The following is a 20437-nucleotide window of genomic DNA, read 5'->3' as shown; positions in this document are numbered from 1 at the left end:
GTGAAGGAAAACATCGTGAGGAAACCTGCACAAACACCTGCGAAGCAATTCAATGGTGCGTGTGAGAAGTTCCCAAGCCCTCTTGTTCTGAGAGGAGACCTGTGCCCAGCAGTGGGACGTATATAGGCTGGGATGGATTGAGCTCTATCGAACGATTAATATCGCCTGTTTGTTAGTCAACTGAATGTTATCATCTGTCATTCTGACATACTATCAAATACAGTATCATAACAGGTCAATCGTTAGTGAAACAATACCATGCGCAGGCGCAGTCGTGACCATGCCACGGCCAAACTCATTGAACAAAGGTATCATTAGCTAACTAGAAATATTTCTTTAACTGCGACTACGCGTATCGATTTGGACTTGTTGTGATTGGTATTGTCATTAACTGGACTAATATTAAAATACTAGCTTTTTCCCGCGGCTCCGCCCGCGTGGTATTTGGTTATCGCGCGCTGTTCCCTCGGGAACTGTGCATTTTTCCGGGATATAAAGTAGCCTATGTCACTCTCGGGCCCATAAACTATCTCTATGCCAAAAATAATGTTGATCCGTCGCTCCGTTACGGCGTGAAAGACGGACAAACACACAAACATACAAACACACTCCTCCTCCCCCTCTAACTTTTCACCCTTTTCAAGCCTCCTGTCTTTCTATTAGTTCTTGGGTTACAATCTCACTGTATGGTACGGAACCAAATTACAAGTGGACTGCCAGAAGCAGGTAAAATTTGGCTAGCAAGATATTAAGACAACTTATAGCTGGTATATAAGCGGCCAAGTACCGTGTGGTATGTGTTTGTAATTAAGTGCTGGTTGTTCACAAAACTCACGTTTTTTAGGGTTCCGTACCTCCAAAGGAAAAAACGGAACCCTTATATTTTTCTCAGGAACGCGTGGATCAAGCTAAAATTTATACCAAATACTCAAGTCTACTGTCCCTTGGAGCTGTGAAAAAATCAAACTTCTAAGCAAACGCAACCAAAAGATACAGCCGTTTATGCCGCAAATTTCCGCAAATTTTAGACTTCTATAGAAAGGGAATCAAAACCTACAGGGTACTTTCCGTGAACTCAATCATGAAATTTGGTACGAAGCAACGACTTATAGCACAGATAAAGGAAAAATTGCGAAAACCGTAAATTATTAGTTACATCATACAATTAAAATATTTAAACGGAATCCTCGGTGCGCGAGTCCGACTCGCACTTGGCCAATTTTTTATATAAAAAAAACTTATTTACAGGTAGACAAGGCTACATAATGCAAGATACGGGTCGCATAGTTTTAGCGTTTTTCTTCAAAGCATCGTTTGAGAAAGAGACAGCGCGCTCAAACGGCGCGGTTAGCCGCATAATGCGTACGCATTTCCACCAGAGATGTGCGAAGATGTGTTGCGAGGGATATGTTTTTCATTAATCAATAGAAATGCTTCATTTACCTATCCTCGCACAGCCCATCAGCTGTTTCCACCAGAGAGCGGAGCGAGAAGAGTTAAAGGCGTTTTTATAAGTTCATGAAAAACACATTCCTTGCAAATCTCTGGTGAAAACGGCGCCTTATTACCCATTATCTAAATACTTAATCAATCCAGCGCACGCCGGCAATAGAGGGCGTGTTTTGACAATGATTTAGATTGTGTACTGACTAGCTAAATCATTAAGCATATATGTTATAGTTTCATAGTTCTACACAAGGTCAAGTATATTGACTAAATAATTACACCATATTGAGAAGCAATTATAGATTTGACCCTGGCTGAGATATGTTTAACCCTCACGCCTTTTTTGCACGCTTTTTTTTTTTGACGACCAGATGGCCTAGTGGTTAGAGAACCTGACTACGAAGCTTGAGGTCCCGGGTTCGATTCCCGTGTCGGGGCAGATATTTGTATGAAAAATACGAATGTTTGTTCTCGGGTCTCGGGTGTTTACTCGTAATATGTATTTAATATGTTTTATGTATCTATCTATATAATTATATTTATCCGTTGCTTAGTACCCATAACACAAGCTTTGCTAAGCTTACTTTGGGACTAGGTCAATTGGTGTGAATTGTCCCGTTTTTTTTTTTTTTTTTAACTTGATAACCTAGCCAACTTAGAAAAGTTGAATACCCGAAACATTGTGATTCCATCTACCTAAATAATATGGATAAGGTCACAATTATAAAGACCAACAAATTCCCAAATATTACATCCTGGTTTTCATTGACGTTGTATTATAATATAAACAATCGTGCTTAATTTCATGACTCTAAACCCAGTGGTTGATCTTTTGAGATTTTATCTCGATTACGAGTATAATATGAGGATGAAGTAGCCTATGTTATTCTAGGCTTTCAGATATCTATACCAAATTTCATCAACAAATATACGCACAAATTTTTGCATAATAATATATTAGTGGGAACCGAACGACATTTGATCATACCAACGTTGCGTCACCTTGCGTAAAGTCGTGGTGGTTTACTTTAACATTTTTAACGCATCGTTTAATTAAATAGTTAAAGCACTTAGAGTAGTTTTATTGCCACTGTTCGCGGTTAAATTGTAACGGCTGTTATGTCATCTTGACGGTAACTGCTCTAGATAAATGACTTTGAAACCTTTTTATAGCTTCGTGACGACTTTCTTGGGAAACTGGTGTGGTGGTCCCCTTACCTTCCACACTGCAGTATCTACTGTGTACTGCAGTGGTGCTGGGCTACTACGAAATTCGAAAATTCGTATCGTCCCTCTCACTCTCGTATGAAACTCGCGTCAGCGGGACGGTACGATACGAACTTCGATTTTCGAATTTCCTAGTAGCCCTACTGGAGTTTAGAGTCGCTGCTGTCCAGCGACGAGCATATTTTTGATATTAAAATGATAAACTAACTACAACGACTTCTGCCTAATTGATTAGTAACGAAATGAAGACATCGGAAACCACAAATAGTGATAATTATTGCAAAATTATACATAAGTTTACACCATGTCATGTAATCATGCGAAAAAAGGAAATTCGTTACGTCGTTTTTACTAACCTTTATTATGTATACAACTTATTATAGTAGCTGTACCTAAATCGTAATGACTTACCCAGAAAATGACCTACTCCGAAAATGACTTCATTAGATCATGACCTGCTCAGAAAATGATTTACCTAGAACATGACCTACTCAGAAAATGACTTAACTAGATAATGAGCTACTCAGAAAATGACTTTTCTAGAACATGACCGACCAAGAAAATGACTTACCTAGAACATGACCTACCATGAAAATGGCCTACCTAGAACATGACCTACTCTGAAAATGACTTACCTAGAACATGACCTACCTGAAAATGACTTACCTAGAACATGACCTACCAAGAAAATGACTTACCTAGAACATGACCTACTCATAAAATGACTAATCTAGAACATGACCTACGTCAGCCAAAGCTATATTTTTATTTATTATATCGACGTATATAAATCCCGATTGTACAAAAAAATAAACAAATACAATCGACAATGTTAAGATACATATACACAGACACAGACGAACACCCTTTAAGGGATCTCTACCGGAGTCAACCTTTGAGTGGATGAGAGAAGCAATCATTAAGGAACAGACAAAAAGTGACTTTAAACGCCAGAAATAGTAGAGGCCACAATATAATCCAAAACGGACCCAAATAGAACAGATCTCTGATATATCATTGTCACACCAAGAATGTCACTGCTTAGTGGAAACAACATGTCCATTATGTACTTAGCATAACACATTTCTAATTTCCAACTGTTTAAAAACCAAAACGGCCAACTCAAATCCCATCTTACAACGCACGTTGCATACTCGACAGTTCCACGAAGTGCAAAATTCGAACTTGTATCATGCCGTCTCGCTTACGTTAATATTATTTGATACGAGAGTGATAGGGACGGTACGATACGAACTTCGATTTTAGAATTTCGTAGTAGTCTATCCACATGCGCAAACGCAGGGAGAAAGTGGCGCCATCGAGCGTGAAAGTGGAGCGGCGTTTATGACACCTCGCAAAAAACAGCGCCATCTAGCAGAATAAATTGTTACTTCACGGTCATGTCGGCAAAAAGTGGTGCATAATGATCGATAATTGCTGTTTTTTTGGTCTTATAGTAGGTACTGTTTCTATTGGCTTTTTTAAAATATTTCATTCGCCTTCCTCATTGCACTATAAACTACCGGCTAGATTTAAAAATAAATGTTTATGTGTACCTACATGTGAGTGTATTTGCAACTCTCTCACACTAAAACTGTTGCACGAGTAAGGATATAACCTAATCAACAAAAAGTTGGAAAACCCCCGAAATTGTCACTTCAAAGTTCAATATCTCAAAAACGGCTAAACCGATTTTGATAAAACATGTCTAAGAACCATCGCTAGAAACCCTGCTTTCAAATAAATAAAAACTGCATTCAAATCGTTTCACCCGTTTGAGAGCTACGGTGCCACAGACAGACACACATAGCGGTCAAACTAATACTCGTTATACCCCTCTTTTTGCGTCTGGGGTTAAAAAGGTTATATCTATATGCTTGCTGGAGCTCGGGAATAACTTCATATAATTTAAATTGTTTTAAAAGAAAAAAAAAACATTATACTTGACAATGTTGGTCTTTCCAGTGTTGGTATAAAACAAGTGATATGTAAAAATTAAAAGAGCTTTCTGCGGCCCTCTTACGAAAAAATATTTTGATTTTAACAACAATATATTTAACATAGTTTTTTCTCGATCTTTTCATTCTGGCGGGATCAGAATCTCGGCATGTATAATCCCCATCTCTCAACCTCTAAGGCTTTTTTAAGGCAAGAGTTTTCTTAATAGGTACAAAATAAATAAAGTTCACTAGAAGAAGAGAGTTCACTAAAGAAGCCGTGGTGGCCTAGTGGTTTGACCTATCGCCTCTGAAGCAGTGTCGTGGAATTACATTTGAAATTTACCATGAGCTTTACGATGAAGGAAAACATCGCGAGGAAGCCTGCACAACCTGCGAAGCAATTCAATGGTCTGTGTGAAGTTCCCAATCCGCACTGGGCCCGCGTGGGAACTACGGCCCTAGCCCTCTCATTCTGAAAGGAGGCCTGTGCCCAGCAGTGGGACGTATATAGGCTGGGATGATGATGATGTAATTTCTCGGAATTCCCGTGGTTAGTAAAATACTATTTAAAAAACTTAAATGAATTGACCAATACCGTTTCTTAACGTAAGATGCTAATCAACAGCTCTATTTTTTTATATGTGGGTTACAATTAGGTTTCTCATGATATTGTTACAATAATTAAATGTTTGCATTCTTTATTCTCAAGCGACTAATTGTCTTCATCCATCATTCTTTACGCTAATGTTTTCATAATACATCAGGAATTGGTTCATTGTAATATCATGCATGATTGTTTAGTGAATCTTTATTATATCGAATGTGGAAATTGAAACAAAGCTGGTAAGATACGATGTAAGTATACTCGATTCCCATCGGGTCACCTAATTTTTTCTCAAGTTTTTTTTTAATGTTTATTTTGTTTTTATTCTTCCGTGTATCTAATCCTAGCGGCTGTAATTTAACGCGCTAAGGTTAACTGCATGCAGAAAAGTTTAAATAGTAAGGTTTTCTTAATTTTCTGCGCAACTATTCGAGTTTAATTATTTTTTCTCAGTGTAAATTTCACGCACAATAAGATCGTAATTTCGATAGCTCCATCATCAGCGCAGTAGTTCCGAGTATAGTGTTGGACTTGCCAACTGAAGATCAGGGTTCAAATCTAGGTCAGATGCAATTTATTTTAATTTTGATTTTATTTTTTATATGTATTTAGTCAATAATGTTTAAGCTTGTAACATTTAAAGCTAATTTAAATAATCTATTCTAAAAAAAAAAAAAAACAAAAAAACTGGGCAAGTGCGAGTCGGACTCGCGCACCGAGGGTTCCGTACACATTTATAGGTATGTGCGTAAACGGGAATTATGTCTTGAAGACATTTCTCGCTTTTTCCGAGTAATTTAATGCATCCAGTGTATACAGAGCCCTACTCTTAAGCAAAATGTACGCAGTGTGGGGTCAGATTATATTGGGCATTGATATTTACAGACAGACTTAAAAAATAAAGGTTTTCAGATTTTTCTAGTTGGTTGTGTTATAATAGCTACCTTCATATCAAATTTCAAGATTCTGAGTTCACGGGAAGTACCCTGTAGGTTTTGATTCCCTTGCGAGTTTCGAAAAATTGCGGAAATTTGCAGCATAAACGGCTGCATCTTTTGATTTCGTTGGTTAGAAGTTTGATTTTTTCACAGCTCCAAGGGACGGTAGACCTCAGTATTTGATATAAATTTCAGGTTGATACCTCCACGCGTTCTTGAGAAAAAGGGTCTTGACATACAGACAGACGGAAAAAAGGGAACCTACTTATAAAGGTTCCGTTTTTTCCTTTTGAGGTACGGGACTCCAATTAAATCTCGGCCCTAGATACTTGACTATGCGTTTCCACCAAACATGTGAAATGTGTTTATCATAATTCTTGAACCAATAGAGCGTCCCTATTGGTTCATAACAATCAAATTGCTCGCAATACATCCCAAATCTCTGGTGAAAACACAGCCTAATCGACCAAAATGGGCATGAGCACCAAGGTTAATAATTTTAAAAGTATCTCATAAACAACTTACATGTACGCCGTAAGAGAAGGTATACTGTGGATTCGGATCAAAATCAGCTTGCGGCTCAGGCTTGTAATACTTCTCCGGAGTCTTCTTATAATGTGTCAACGAAATAGGATTAAGCTTCACCGTCTGATACTTGTGGAACTTAAAGTTCTGCGGAGACTTTTCAGCTACATCGTTTGCCGCAAAATTAGTGTATGTATTCGGAAGAGGTGAGAATAGGTTCTGATTCTGCTGTTGTGGATTGTATCCTGTATATTGGTCGACAGTTTTTGGCTGGTAGCGAGGTAAAGGAGTAACATCGTTGTAGATTGGACCCTGTAGACTTTGGAGCGCCCTGTTTCTCTCGTGTTCCGGTAGCTGGGTGTCTGGGTCATTGACGTAGGCGATTAAGGCTTCGTCTAAGGTTTCATAGGTTCTGTAGGCGTATTCAGGCTCTTTGGCTCCTGGCCCAGTGCCGTCGTACTTGTTCTCTATGGCGAAACGGATTTGGGCGTCGGAGGCGGGTGAAATTCGTTCTGATACTGGCCATTGGGCTCCGCTGCTGGCCGCTAGGGATAGAATTACCTGGAAAAGAAAGAAAATTATGATGAAAACTGGAATGTACTTAAATGAAGATTTTACTTGCTAGATGAAGGGTTCTGTAGTCCTACAAGGAACCCAAGTTTCGACATCACCCTGACTTCATCTGCAAAGAATTCATTTATCGCGCGCTCTCAAAAACAAAAAAACAGTATCCTATTATTTGTTTTGGTAATTGATTCTGTGGTTATGTGTGAAAGCGGAACAAACATACTCATTTACGCATTTTTAATACGAGTATTGGTATGGTTAAAAACTGTTAAATGCTGTATTGTAGTCGAAACATTTGATTCCTGACCCACTGTAGAACGTTCTCACAGTAAGTGTCATAATAAATTCCTTGTCAAGCAATGCGATGTCACTATGACTTTTTGTACGAAAAGGTTTCACATGTGGGTCACGATTTAGTTGGTTCGAGTGTACCATCAGCCAAATAAGTGGTCTATCAATTTTTAAACAAGTTCCTATCAAATGAATATGTCGCTTAAGTCGAACTTTCAAGTTGACTGACACGACTATTGGCATTATTGTTTTATGACGTGACCATATATTTGGCTGATGGTACATTCCATTTGCAGTAGGGGCGTGAGCTAATGAGCATTATGCCCTGTGCTCTGCTTGACATTAAATGCGTGATCGACAGAGGAGCTCCTCGTTCATTTGTTAACACATGCTTTTATTTATATGTCAGCAACGTGCTCAAAATGTCCTTGACTAAAGAACGCCTTTATATTATTGGCATCTTGTTTCGTTATTCCAATAAAATTATTTATGTCCTTATTCATACCCAAGTCGCGCTACAGGGCAGAGTCTCAGAATAAAGGTTGGCCCATATTTCCCACACGGGTCCAACGTGGCTTAGGAGCTAAACTTTATAATTTACCTGGGAATTTCACAAAAAATATTGTGTTTTAAAAAAGATCGTGAGTGAACTTTATGAACATTATTTCAAGGTCTTGTTGGCGTATTGATTTGATATACGAGATTTTTTTCACATTCGCACAAATCCACACAAACGAAAGATATAACAGGCATTGCTGGTCATCCCCATTTGAGAGATAACTAAACACACTCTCAAAACAAAAGATCGGTTTTCTTTTTCTTTCTCATTTGAATCTTCTGGAAAACGAAGAAAACCGCCGAGTCCCTAGCGACAATATCATTATGTTTGTACTTGTACTGTACTACATCCAGACTGTACGTACTTTATGCAAATAAGGGAATAACAGTAGTCGTGCAAAAATGCGTTTAATTGCTTCAAATGCAACATTGTGCGAATCACTGGTCAAGTGTTTGCAACAACTTATGCGCTTGCGCAGCGGCGCGTGCGCTCTGACCTGCAATAAATTATGGGCAGCTTTGTATGAGGTGTTACTTAATTGTATTGTTAAACCCATATTTGGTGAGACATTGTTCGAAAGTTTAAGTCTTGACTGAGTTGAAATTCTACAATTCCACTATATTTAGAACTATAACACTATATTAACCAGGTTGTCACTCCATCTTGTTGGAGGCCTACCGACAGCTCATCTCCCGGTCAGCGGACACCATTCGAGAACCTTCTGACCCCATCGGCCATCAGTCCTGCGAGCAATGTGCCCCGCCCACTGCCACTTCAGTTTCGCAATTCTTCGGGCTATGTCGGTAACCTTAGTTCTACTGCGGATATCATCATTTCTGATTCTATCCCGCAGAGAAACTCCGAGCATAAACCTCTCCATAGCCCTCTGAGGGACTTTGAGCTTCCTCATGAGGCCCATCGTTAGCGCCCACGTTTTAGATCCGTATGTCATCACTAGCAACACACACTGGTCAAAGACTTTTGACCAGTGTGTGTGACTTTTTACCTTATTAAATAAAAGTTACACACGTCTTAAATCGAGTTTAGTTTGATATGTTTTGGGCTAATCCGTAGCCCTTCCTCTAGGAGCAACGTGACTCGGCGAGTGCTGCAACACGCGCACTGCCCGAAACATGTCGAGCTAAACTCGATTTAAGACAGTAGTTATCTGGATTAACTTTCATTTGCAAAATTTAATTCCTCTGCCCCCATTATACCAATGGGAGTCCAGGCGGGAACAAAGTCTTCACCATCCACATCTATGTACCTTACGGCACTAGATTGGCTGTTTACTTAGAAAAAAACCGCTACCTCAAAACCTCTCTGACCGGCTTGACGTTGCATCTCTCTGCATCTTGTACCGCATACATCATGAGGAGTGTTCAGATGAATTATTTGGATTGTTGCCTGCAGCTATATTTCACTACCTTAGTTCGCGCAGGCGTCAGTCATTTCACCCTCACCACCTTGATGATTGGCAATCTAGCACCGTCCGCTTTAAGCGAAAGCGTGGAACCAGCTTCCTGGGATAGTGTTTCCGGAGCTGTACAACTTAGGGATCTTTAAAAAACGAGCCTATCAGTCTCTAAAAGGGCCGGCAACGCACCTGTGATACCCCTCGTGTTGTCAGGTGTCCATGGGCGGCGGTGATTGCTTCCCATCAGGTGACCCGCATGCTCGTTTTCCCCCCTCTTATATAAAAAAACGCGCATCAATCACTTATATTACTTTGACACAACCTCTGTCACGGACATCAACATGTTGGGAGCGTGGACTGTAAATTATTGTGATTTTGTTTCTTCCCGAGAAAAGTCTGTGCACTGTATGAAATGAAGATTTATTATGCAAAACACCAACACTTACACAGTTAGAAAAGAGCAAAAAATAGAACTCGGAATTGTCTTATTAGACGTAGAAACAATGTTATGGCCTATGGGCGACCGGATGTAAGAGAAAAAAAAATCTGCCAACATTAACGAACAAAATCTTGTGTTGCCAGCAACATGTTGCGGCCCAGGAAAGAATAGAACTTACTTAATAATTTTGAAACATTATATTCTAACTTATAATAACGTTATTTTATGATCTAAGTTAAATCACAGATTAGTTAAACACATAGATACTTTAATTCTTATGTTATAATCATAGCTACTTATGATTTAAATAACAGAGCAGTTAACTAAATAGCAAAAAATAATAATCAAGATTAGGAGAACACCCTATGTAAGTATACATTAAGAAAACAATACCTCCATTGTGCACCTTATGGCTATTACATAAGCACACCTAATTTGAGCAAATAATATGCCGTTACAAATTAAAATTGTGATAATTACTTAAATAAACTTAATCTAACAAAAACAGAAATTAACAGAATTTATTTTTCAACAGGTACACTTATACCTTGCAATGACCTAGTATACAATTTACCATCAGCTGTTTTTAGCTGAAAGGCCCTGACCTTATTATCCTTGCCGGGAAATACCTGCAGAACCCGTGCCATGGGCCACACCAACGGTGGAGAATTAGGCTCCTTCATAAGCACCAGTTTACCTACAGTAACGTTAGGTACAGAAACACACCATTTAGACCTGGTTTGCAGTGTATTTAAGTAGTATTTATACCAAGCCTTCCAAAATCGCTGCTGTAACTGAGTACATTGTTGCCAGTAATTTAACCTATTGACTCTACTGTCTGAAACATCTCTGTCCGGATACATAGTTAAGGATGTACCTATTAAAAAGTGCCCAGGAGTGAGGTAGCAGTAGTCATTTATGCCTTCAGACAAAGGCAAAATTGGGCGTGAATTTAGTACGCTCTCTATTTGACAGAGTGCTGTACTAAGCTGCTCATAAGTAAGTATGGCATTTAAAACATCATCATCATCATCATCATCATCACCCTACAGCAGTCCACTGCTGGACATAGGCCTCTTCCATGGCGCGCCACAACACTCTGTCTTCAGCCCCTCGCATCCATCCGCCGCCAGCGATCCTCTTAAGGTCATTTAAAACGATTCTTTTTAAATGGTAAGTATTTCATACTTTTCACAGCCGCCTCTGCAAGACCCGCAAATACAGGGGAGTAACTTGGTGTGAAATGGAATTTAATACCTTGTTTGGCAAATTGGCAGCATATACTTGCACAAGCGATGTGCAAGATGTTCGATTTTTGAATTTTATAATAGCGCTCCTGCATGGTTTGCGCTTTCGAAGCCGCGGATAAAACTTAGTGGTGTATATTGTTTTATAGGTTTATTCCGCGATGTATTTACCACATGGCAGGCAATATTGATGATACATGAAGTAATGAGTGACGCAATATCTAAGTATTAAGAAGATGTGTGTCGGCCGGTCACTCTATTTTCACTTTTTACCGGTTTTCTACCGGTTATATATCTGATTAACTCATGAATGTTATGATGGTATGTTACGATTTTATCATAATTATGTGTACGTAGCGTTTTAGTAATATGATACTCGCAATGCGTGTTATGGAACAGAAAAACAAATTTTAAGCAATCTTTAGATATATCAGACTTAGTGTTTGTTCTGATGTATTCCTTTGTATTCCCTAACTACCTATCAATGCCTGTATAATATAAAACAAAATAACGGTGCTAAAACTACATACAAACTAAAATTATAAATAAAAAAGTTGCCCATATGATACTTAAAAAAAATTTTTTTATTCGACTGGATGGAAAACGAGCAAGTGGGTCTCCTGATGGTAAGAGATCACCACCACCCATAAACACCTGTAACACCAGGGGGAGTGCAGATGCGTTGCCAACCTAGAGGCCTAAGGTGAGATACCTTAAGTGCCAGTAATTTCACCGGCTGTCTTAATCTCCACGCCTAAACACAACAGTGCAAGCACTACTGCTTCACGGCAGGATTAGCGAGCAAGATGGTGGTAGCAATCCGGGCGGACCTTGCACAAGGTCCTACCACCTGCAATACCAAGCGATCTTATCAGTAAATATTCAGTAGGTTGCGTCAAACGTTTTCTTATTTGTTCAAAGCCTAACTATAACGACTCTTTAGACTTATTTTTTTAACAATAGTTTGGACATAATTTTTTGAGATTTGGCAATTTAAAAAGTTACTTTACCGCACAGGTGCGGAAAGTTAAATCCATACAACTTTTCTGCACACTTGTGGATGCGTGCAGGAATCACTAATTTTCTATGGATATGTTGACCCACGTCAAGAGGCCCTTTAAAAGTTTCTACACATTTTTTAAATAATTTTTAGTCGAGTGATTTTATTTATATATAGACAGTTTACAGTGCAACGTGAATTTTAATGACGTTCGGGACTGTTCGATATTTTTCGTTTTCCCGAAGATAGAAGATTCAAATGAGAAAGAAAAAGAAAACGATCTTCTGCTTCGAGTTGCAAACGACACAGATTTCGACCAGCGGGACTAGTACGAAATTCGATAATCAAAGTTCGTATCGTACCGTCCCTCTCTGCCGTATTATATAACAAAGGCGTCAGCGGGACGGCAAAATACGAACTTCGAATTTTGCACTTCGTATTATTCGTACCTATAGGGCCAGTTTTTGATTTTAAGCCTGTGTCCTACTACGATGTTATAAATGTGAAAGTATGTAATTTGTATGTTAAATTATCTCTTATTCAACAACACAACAACTACTGAACCGCCTGAGATGAAATTGGCATCTAAATAAAATCCTAATAAAAATTAATTTCAGTTTATGTTTACTTTACTTAATGTTGCAATAAGTAATTACTTCGATTTTGTAAGAACTCGGCAGGTATTTATAATTTACATACAACATCCAGTTTATCTGGATTACTAAATTGGTCTATGAAAGTTATAACTAGGTGTCTCTAGTAGTAAAAGTCAAAGGTAGTTCAGTTCCTCCAGAGCATTTCGACGTCCAACTTTAATTATTAGGCCCAGAATATAAGACTGTCCAATGACTTTAATATTTTTACCGGACTGTCCGGAGGAGGATTCAAATATGTTTTTGAGCGTATGTACCTATTTATGTCTACGTCTTTGGTCCACCCTGTAGCTTAAGCGGCTGGACGATTTTCAACACATACGAGTCGACAAACCGGTTCGAGTCACATTATTATGGCATATAATATTTTAAAATCATAATTTATCATCATGCTCTTATCAGCTTCATTTTTTATATTTTTTTGTAGAAAGTGCCGCAGTAAAAAAAAACTGAATACTGAAATGGTGCCCGCGAAAAAAAATATGGAGAGAATTAAAATTTATTTTGTTAATTGCAACAATATGGGTATCAAATGAAAATTAATAATTAATCCGTTTCCCCATATATTATACCTATATGTTATAATATAACACTTTAAAGTAATTTTCACAAGAATATCAAAAAAAGTCTGAAAAAAAACTCGACAGCCTATTTATAAAAGACCCATTCAATATCGCGACCAGCTCAAAAAATCCCAGTAAAGTCTCTCGAATGTTAAAGTTTAAATTGCTTACCAGACTTCTAGACTAAGTACTAGGTACAGTCACCAGCATTAATATCTGCCACAGCGGACCGTGCAAAAATATCTGACACATCCTTCCGGCCCTAGAAATAGACTCGTATCAGATATTTATGAACGCTTGTTGCGTCAGATATTGGTGAGGTCCTCAGCAATCCGTGCTGCGTGCTATAACCCCTACACCACCGCTGGACAGGAATCTAGACACGAGTTTTTCCTATGCATACATATCTCAGGTTGCATTTTTATCTACTACGCTACTTAAGCAGCAGCACTAGCGACATCTATAGTCCGCTCTCATCGAGAGACATCACATTCTTTCGGAACTAATCTATCTGATTTTTTCTTTTTAGTTGTTATTTAAAGTCTTTTTAAGGCAGTCGATTTTTCATTTATTTTATGTATCAAGTAATAATGTACCTTATTGTGTAAGTTGCTGATGGATTTAAACTAGAAGTTTAAACAAAGGTTAAGTGGGTTTAATGTAAACAATAGGGTATTATGCCTAAACTAATGTAATATTTCCGATCTGACAGAGCGATTGAGGACAAGGCCGCCTTTTGATTGCGTTTCCACTAGAGATGTGGGTCTTTTCATGAACCAATAAAAAATCGCTTCATTCACCTCGTCCTCGCTCCTCTCACATCTCTGGTGGAAACCAGCCTTAAGCTGGGGGGCCTGCCTGATTGAGGAACAATAAGGTATTCTAAATTTTGAAAGAGTACCTACTTTTAAATGTTGATTTCCTATTAAAAAGCAAAAAATAGTAGATTATACAACGAGAGCATAAAACGAGCCATTTTACCCAAGGCGTTCATAGCCACCCGAGCCGGTAAGGTTAGGGTGGATAGACACGTCGAGGGGAAAATGAGTTTAATGCTCAAGTTTTACACTCTGCTTTTGACTTCGATTGCGAGGAAATATAATAGCAACAGTGGAAACAATTGTTCAATATTGTTCACTTACCATGTACCTTTTATTTTTCATGAATTTCTAATAATTATATTTTTTAGTTTTATTGATTTATTTTAATTGTTTTTTATTTATATATAAATTAAAATGATTACAAAAAAATGTAAAAACTTTCTCGTTTGTGGCTGTTGACTGACAGTACCTTGGAAGACGAAGATTTTACTTTATGCACAAGAGCATAAAAAGTCATTTTATGTCGCCTAGATCCAGCATAAAGACGACTTTTCGAGCATGAGAAGTGAAAAAAGATTTATTGAAAAGGAACAAGTTTTCTTGCCATAAAATTACGTCTATAATGAAACAATAGTTTTATTATTTTTGTGGTTTCTATCGTTTTGGTCAGCTACAGCCTACATCGCATATCGGTATGTTACTAGAATTTCAGATTATTTTAAAGTGCCATATTTTAATTTCATTGATATTGAAATAAACCGTGCACTGTAAGGATGAGCATCAAATTATCGAGTTGCATCATTTGCACACTTTTTGCCTTCATTTGCAATTTTATGCACATTTCCACAAGGTTCTATGTTCAATCTGGTCTGTTCAAAACTGAACCTTGTCCAAGGGAAATATGGCTGAGATTCCATCACTAAAAGGACAGTAAAGAAGCGCCCTTAATATAACAGGGAAAGTGGTTATATTTGAACCGGACCAACGAGTAACGCATTAAAGATAAGGCTGGCTATAGAATAACCAATCAATCTATTCAAGCGTTACTTTGCGCAGGTCTATTATATCCTTAAAAACATGAATTACGTTTAATTGCCCCTCGTAACCTTAATTGTGTTTGCAGGTGGAAGGACCTTATGCAAGGTCCGCCCGGATTGCTACCACCATCTTGCTCGCTAATCCTGCCGTGAAGCAGCAGTGCTTGCACTGTTGTGTTTCGGCGTGGAGAGTAAGACTGCCGGTGAAACTACTGGCGCTTGAGGTATCTCATCTTAGGCCTCTAGGTTGGCGACGCATCTGCAATCCCCCTGGTGTTGCAGGTGTCTATGGGCGGTGGTGATCTCTTTCGATCAGGAGACCCAGTTGCTCGTTTGCCATCCAGTCGAATAAAAAAAAATGTGGTAAGTATTGCTTACCTTGTAATTTTCTCTGTGTACCTGTTTTTCTGTATCGCTTACTATTTCTGGTGTATAATAAAGAGTATTTGTATTGTATTGTATTGTATTGTACTGTTTAACTGACATGGCCGCGTCGTGCATGATTTTGATTTACTTACGTGTTGAAGAACTTTAGCTACCTCATCTGATGCCAGACATCTAGACATCGGTAGTTTTGCCTTCTATTTGAATTTTAGCAGTCAATACTCAGTACAAATGAAAATAATTTATTCTTAGTACACACCGTGTTTGCTAGAGATAGTTGATTATTAATAATAATAATATCATTTATTTCAAGTAACTTGGATTTATGCATTACTGCACACAGCGCTTTGTACATACTTAAAAACCAAATTAACTATTAAAATTACTGAAAATAAGTTAAAATAGAGTTTCAAAATATGTTTCGATACTACTTTCATATTTCGCTTTGTACTAATTTCTGTGTAGCATCATTTGTATTTTTTTTTTGTGCAATAAAGAATTTCTACGCACATACGTAAATACTATTGGTACAGATAACATAGAGAAATTTGATTTGCGGATGATAAAATTAAGTTAAAAAGTAAGTTTGATTACATTATTAGGAGAAATTAGTATTCTCATATCATTGGTTAGTTAGCTGTTTGTTAGTAGGTATGTAATGATAAGCCCTTGATTTGTTTTTATTCGGAGATATAACGGATATAACAAAAAACGAATTGCGTATCATATAGAAAGAAAAAGCGTGGGGACCACATGGGAATGTTTATATAATTGGTATAGGTACACACACGATTCACACGTTACCGTGAAGGCTTAAAACCAAGAGAAATTCAACACATTCAACATACGCTGGACATTGAGTAGCACGCTTTACGCTTATTCAAATAATTATGCCATGTTATGTCCAATTATGCCCAGCAGTGGGACGTATATAGGCTGGGATGATGATGATGATGTCCAATAATCCAAAACTTGGCAAATAATTCAAGTTCATATTCAACTCAAAAAACCTTTCGCAATAATGACCGTTAAAAATTAATCTAAAATATCAACTGCACTTTATTTGGTACAAGATTACGAATGTCTAACACCGTGTCAAATTAAATCATTTGATTTGTATCAAATTATTTTGTATGGTACCAAACTAATAACGTTAATGAGATAAGGTTCTTTTACCACTATTACAGGGGAGGGGTTACCTTATTTTTAAACAAGTTTCGCGAAAGAGTACCAAATTGAGGCTTTATTACATAATACAATGCTGTTTGACGTGTGTCTTGTATTAACCGCTCTACTTATGATTAAAAAAAACAGGTGATTAAATTAAGACGATGGAATCGAATCTACTATACTACATATAGGTACTAAAGATTTAGATGGCTTACAGCTACGACATGCAAACAAACAGATCTTTCGGGAATTAGATTATTACTAGGCGTCCGTGGGAATTCCAGCCCAAGCCCTCTGTTTCTGGGAGGAGGCCTGTGGCCTACAGGAAGACGTATGTAGGCCGAGATGACATGTGTTTACATAATTTGTTTTGATGAAGCATGTTACTGTTTTTAAATTACTTGTTTATTGACGAAGCTTGCAATTAATTATGCAGTTTAAAAAATTATCTAAGTGGGTATATAAATAACAGTTTATTTTACAAACAACAAAATTCAAATTAATTTAAAACTTACCATAAAAACAAACATTTTTCCAAACAACAACACCACACACATAAAAAGCAAAACACGACACGCGACCGTTTAAAATACCGGACGACTTTTACTTTTAAAATTTCAAATTAGGAACGGACATTCGTGGCGGGCGTCCGTTGCAGACTGCCAGTGGGCAGTGGCTGAGTCGTTGTTATGCTTGTGGTAAGATAACTGTGGATGATAAGACGTACCTACTGAGCCACATTCGGCGTCTAATAACATTAAAAAACCGGCCAAGAGAGTGTCGGACACGCCCAAGATAGGGTTCCGTAGCCATTACGAAAAAAATCAAGTAATTTTTTGTGCGTTATAACACAATTAAAACACTTACTACAGTCTTAAAATCTATTACCAGAAAAAGAGCGTATCTTCACGGCACTTACGTCCTTTTATTGATAAGCGCAGTTTTTCGGAAAAAACTCAAAAACGGTATACCCGATCATGTTGAAACCAATTTTCGTTGAAAGTATTTATTAAGCGTTACCTTTCCGTATTTTTTTGCATATTTTTTGGACAAATGGTTTACAAGATAGAGGGGGGGGACACACTATTTTTGCTACTTTGGGAGCGATTATTTCCGGAAATCTTCATTAAATCAATTTTTTTTTGAGAAACCTTACTATCTTTTCAAAAGAGCTGTCGAACTATGTGCCACACATAGATGCGAGTTAAAAAAAAAAACAATTTCTGTTACGTGCATGGAGTGCCCCCCTATAAATATTTATTTTTGTAATTTAACTACAAAACTAAATAGCAGCTTTGACAAGACATCTGTACTCCAAATTTCATTCATATACATCTTGTAGTTTTCGAGTAAAATGCCTGCGACATACGGACGGACAGACAGACAGACGGACTTGACGAAACTATAAGGGTTCCGTGTTCGCCATTTTGGCTCCGGAACCCTAAAAACCGGCAAAGTGCGATTTGCACTCAAATTTGTAGGTATATCTATGACTCTATGAATATCCAGTGCTAGCAGAGTCCCTGTTGTAAGCAAAATGTACGCAAATTATAACCTAACCTAACCTAAGTATGCAGGTCAATTTATCTAAATTGATTGATATTATTTCGAGATTCGAAATCAAGATTCCAATTATTAAAACCACGAAGTTTATTTGGCCGAATGTCATATTTCCGAATTAGCGATGTCATTTCGGAAAATTGATAATCGGAATACTTACTTACCGTACCTACTTCGGGGCAATAACATTTCGTGCTTTTCATTCTTCGGAGTTTTATAAAACGGATATTAAAAAAATCGATATTTTGAAATTCGGAAAAATAAATTTCGTGTTTTTAAGTAATCGGAATTATAAGTCTTAGGAATTGTGAAAATCGGAGTTTTGAAAATCGGAATTAGCAAATTCGGAATACAATATTTCGGATTATTTGGGTGTTCCCTAAAAGTAGAGGTAAACAATAGGCGGCCTTAAGTTAAAGAGCGATCTCTTCCAATTAACTTTCGAGCAGATGAAAACGTGAAATAGACAATGCAATGAACAATGAATGGATGAGTTTATTTTTTAAAATTTCATGTTCAAACGCTCTGGTATGTAATATCCGTTTTCCATTAATGTATTTTTCGCAAAATGTCGGCTTTTTCAGAATTTCAACACGTCTTTGCATATGTCAGTTTCTCAAATGTCAGCTGTTTATAATTGCCTGTCTCCAAGAATTACAGTTTTTGTATAATGTTCGCTTTTCAGAAAGTGTTTATTCTCAAAATGTCAGCAACCTCAATATAATCCGCCTTCTTATAACGTTGGCATTCCTGAAAAGTCTTATTCCCAAAATGTCTCCAATCATGGTCTTCAAATTTCATCTAAATCGGTTCAGCGGTTCAGCCGTGAAAGAGTAACAGATCGACAGACTGAGTTACTTTCGCATTTATTAGCATTGATTTTAGTAAAACTAAACTACAAAATCCCTTTGTTCGGGTACGAAACCGGTTGAGAACGAAAAATATTTTGTTCTAAAGCAGTAATTTTATATTAGGTATAGATATTTATGTTATCAAAGACTAACAGCCTTATTCATAAAAAGTTAGAGCCTCCTTGAAGGCTCCTTGAAGGCCCGATGCTAAAAAACATGATTCATAAACGTCTGTTAGCGCTAATCAGTCGATCAAGGCTCTGCTAAAGTTAGAGGACCGTAGACCCTCCTTTATCTCTCTGCTAAGTCACAAAATGGCCGCCACAAGTTTGAACAGCTGACTTTGACTAGAGCAAAAAACCATAGGTACCGAAGATATTTATAGTGAAGGCAGGGCTACGCAGATTAAAAAAAAAACAGGAAAATTTATTTTCAGGAATTTCTATTTAAAAATCCTCTTAATTAGCAACAATCAATTAACAATAAATATGAAAAAAAAATAAGGATGATTAACATAATTATGGCTTTTTGCACAACATAAACATGCGGATCGGAAATGGCGGGAAAACAAACATCTCGCTTTTTATTTTTTTTCCTGGTAATTTGCTGTCACTGCTGTCAATTTTTTTTTTTAATTATCGATTAGGCCATTTTTTGTCTTTGATTTGTCAAGGTGGCCAACATAACGCGTCTAATCCGTCTATCAGCAGCTCAACAACTAGCAGACTGCTAGCAAGCGTTTATGAATCATACTTCTTGACAACCGTCTAACAAGCTTAATCAGTCTGCTAAGTAACAGACCGATCAAACCTCAATTAAGGATTTTTTATGAATAAGGCTGTAAGTATGCCAGCAATTAAACCTTTTACATTTAAAACATTGATTTGAAAATAAAGCAGACATTATGGGAAAACAAACTTAACAAGACTATAGCGTATTTAAAAAAAGTGAACAAAACGAGAAAGCTGAAATTATGGTTATGCTAATATTATAGGAATGTAAACATATGAATAGACGACTTCCTGAGATTGTACACATTTTAATTATCAGACATTTTGGGAAAACTGACAAAATAGAAGTGCTAACATTGTGAAAACGCAGACGTTTTGAGAATTGTACATTTTAGGAAAACAGACATTTTGGGCCTGAGCCGTTCAAACTCTTCTGTTGTATGTAATGTTATCAAAGTGTTCCATTA

General features: G+C 37.4%; 1 pseudogene; it reads right to left on the bottom strand.

The window, feature by feature from the left end:
* Positions 1-17488, bottom strand: part of LOC141434452 (ionotropic receptor 40a-like) — a 44051-nt pseudogene extending 26563 nt beyond the window's left edge.
* Between the last annotated feature and the right edge of the window lie 2949 nt (positions 17489-20437).

Source organism: Choristoneura fumiferana, chromosome 13 (assembly GCF_025370935.1).
Source record: "Choristoneura fumiferana chromosome 13, NRCan_CFum_1, whole genome shotgun sequence".
Lineage (NCBI taxonomy): Eukaryota > Metazoa > Arthropoda > Insecta > Lepidoptera > Tortricidae > Choristoneura > Choristoneura fumiferana.
The sequence above is the reverse complement of the archived record's forward strand: the minus strand, read 5'-3'. Positions and strand labels throughout refer to the sequence as shown.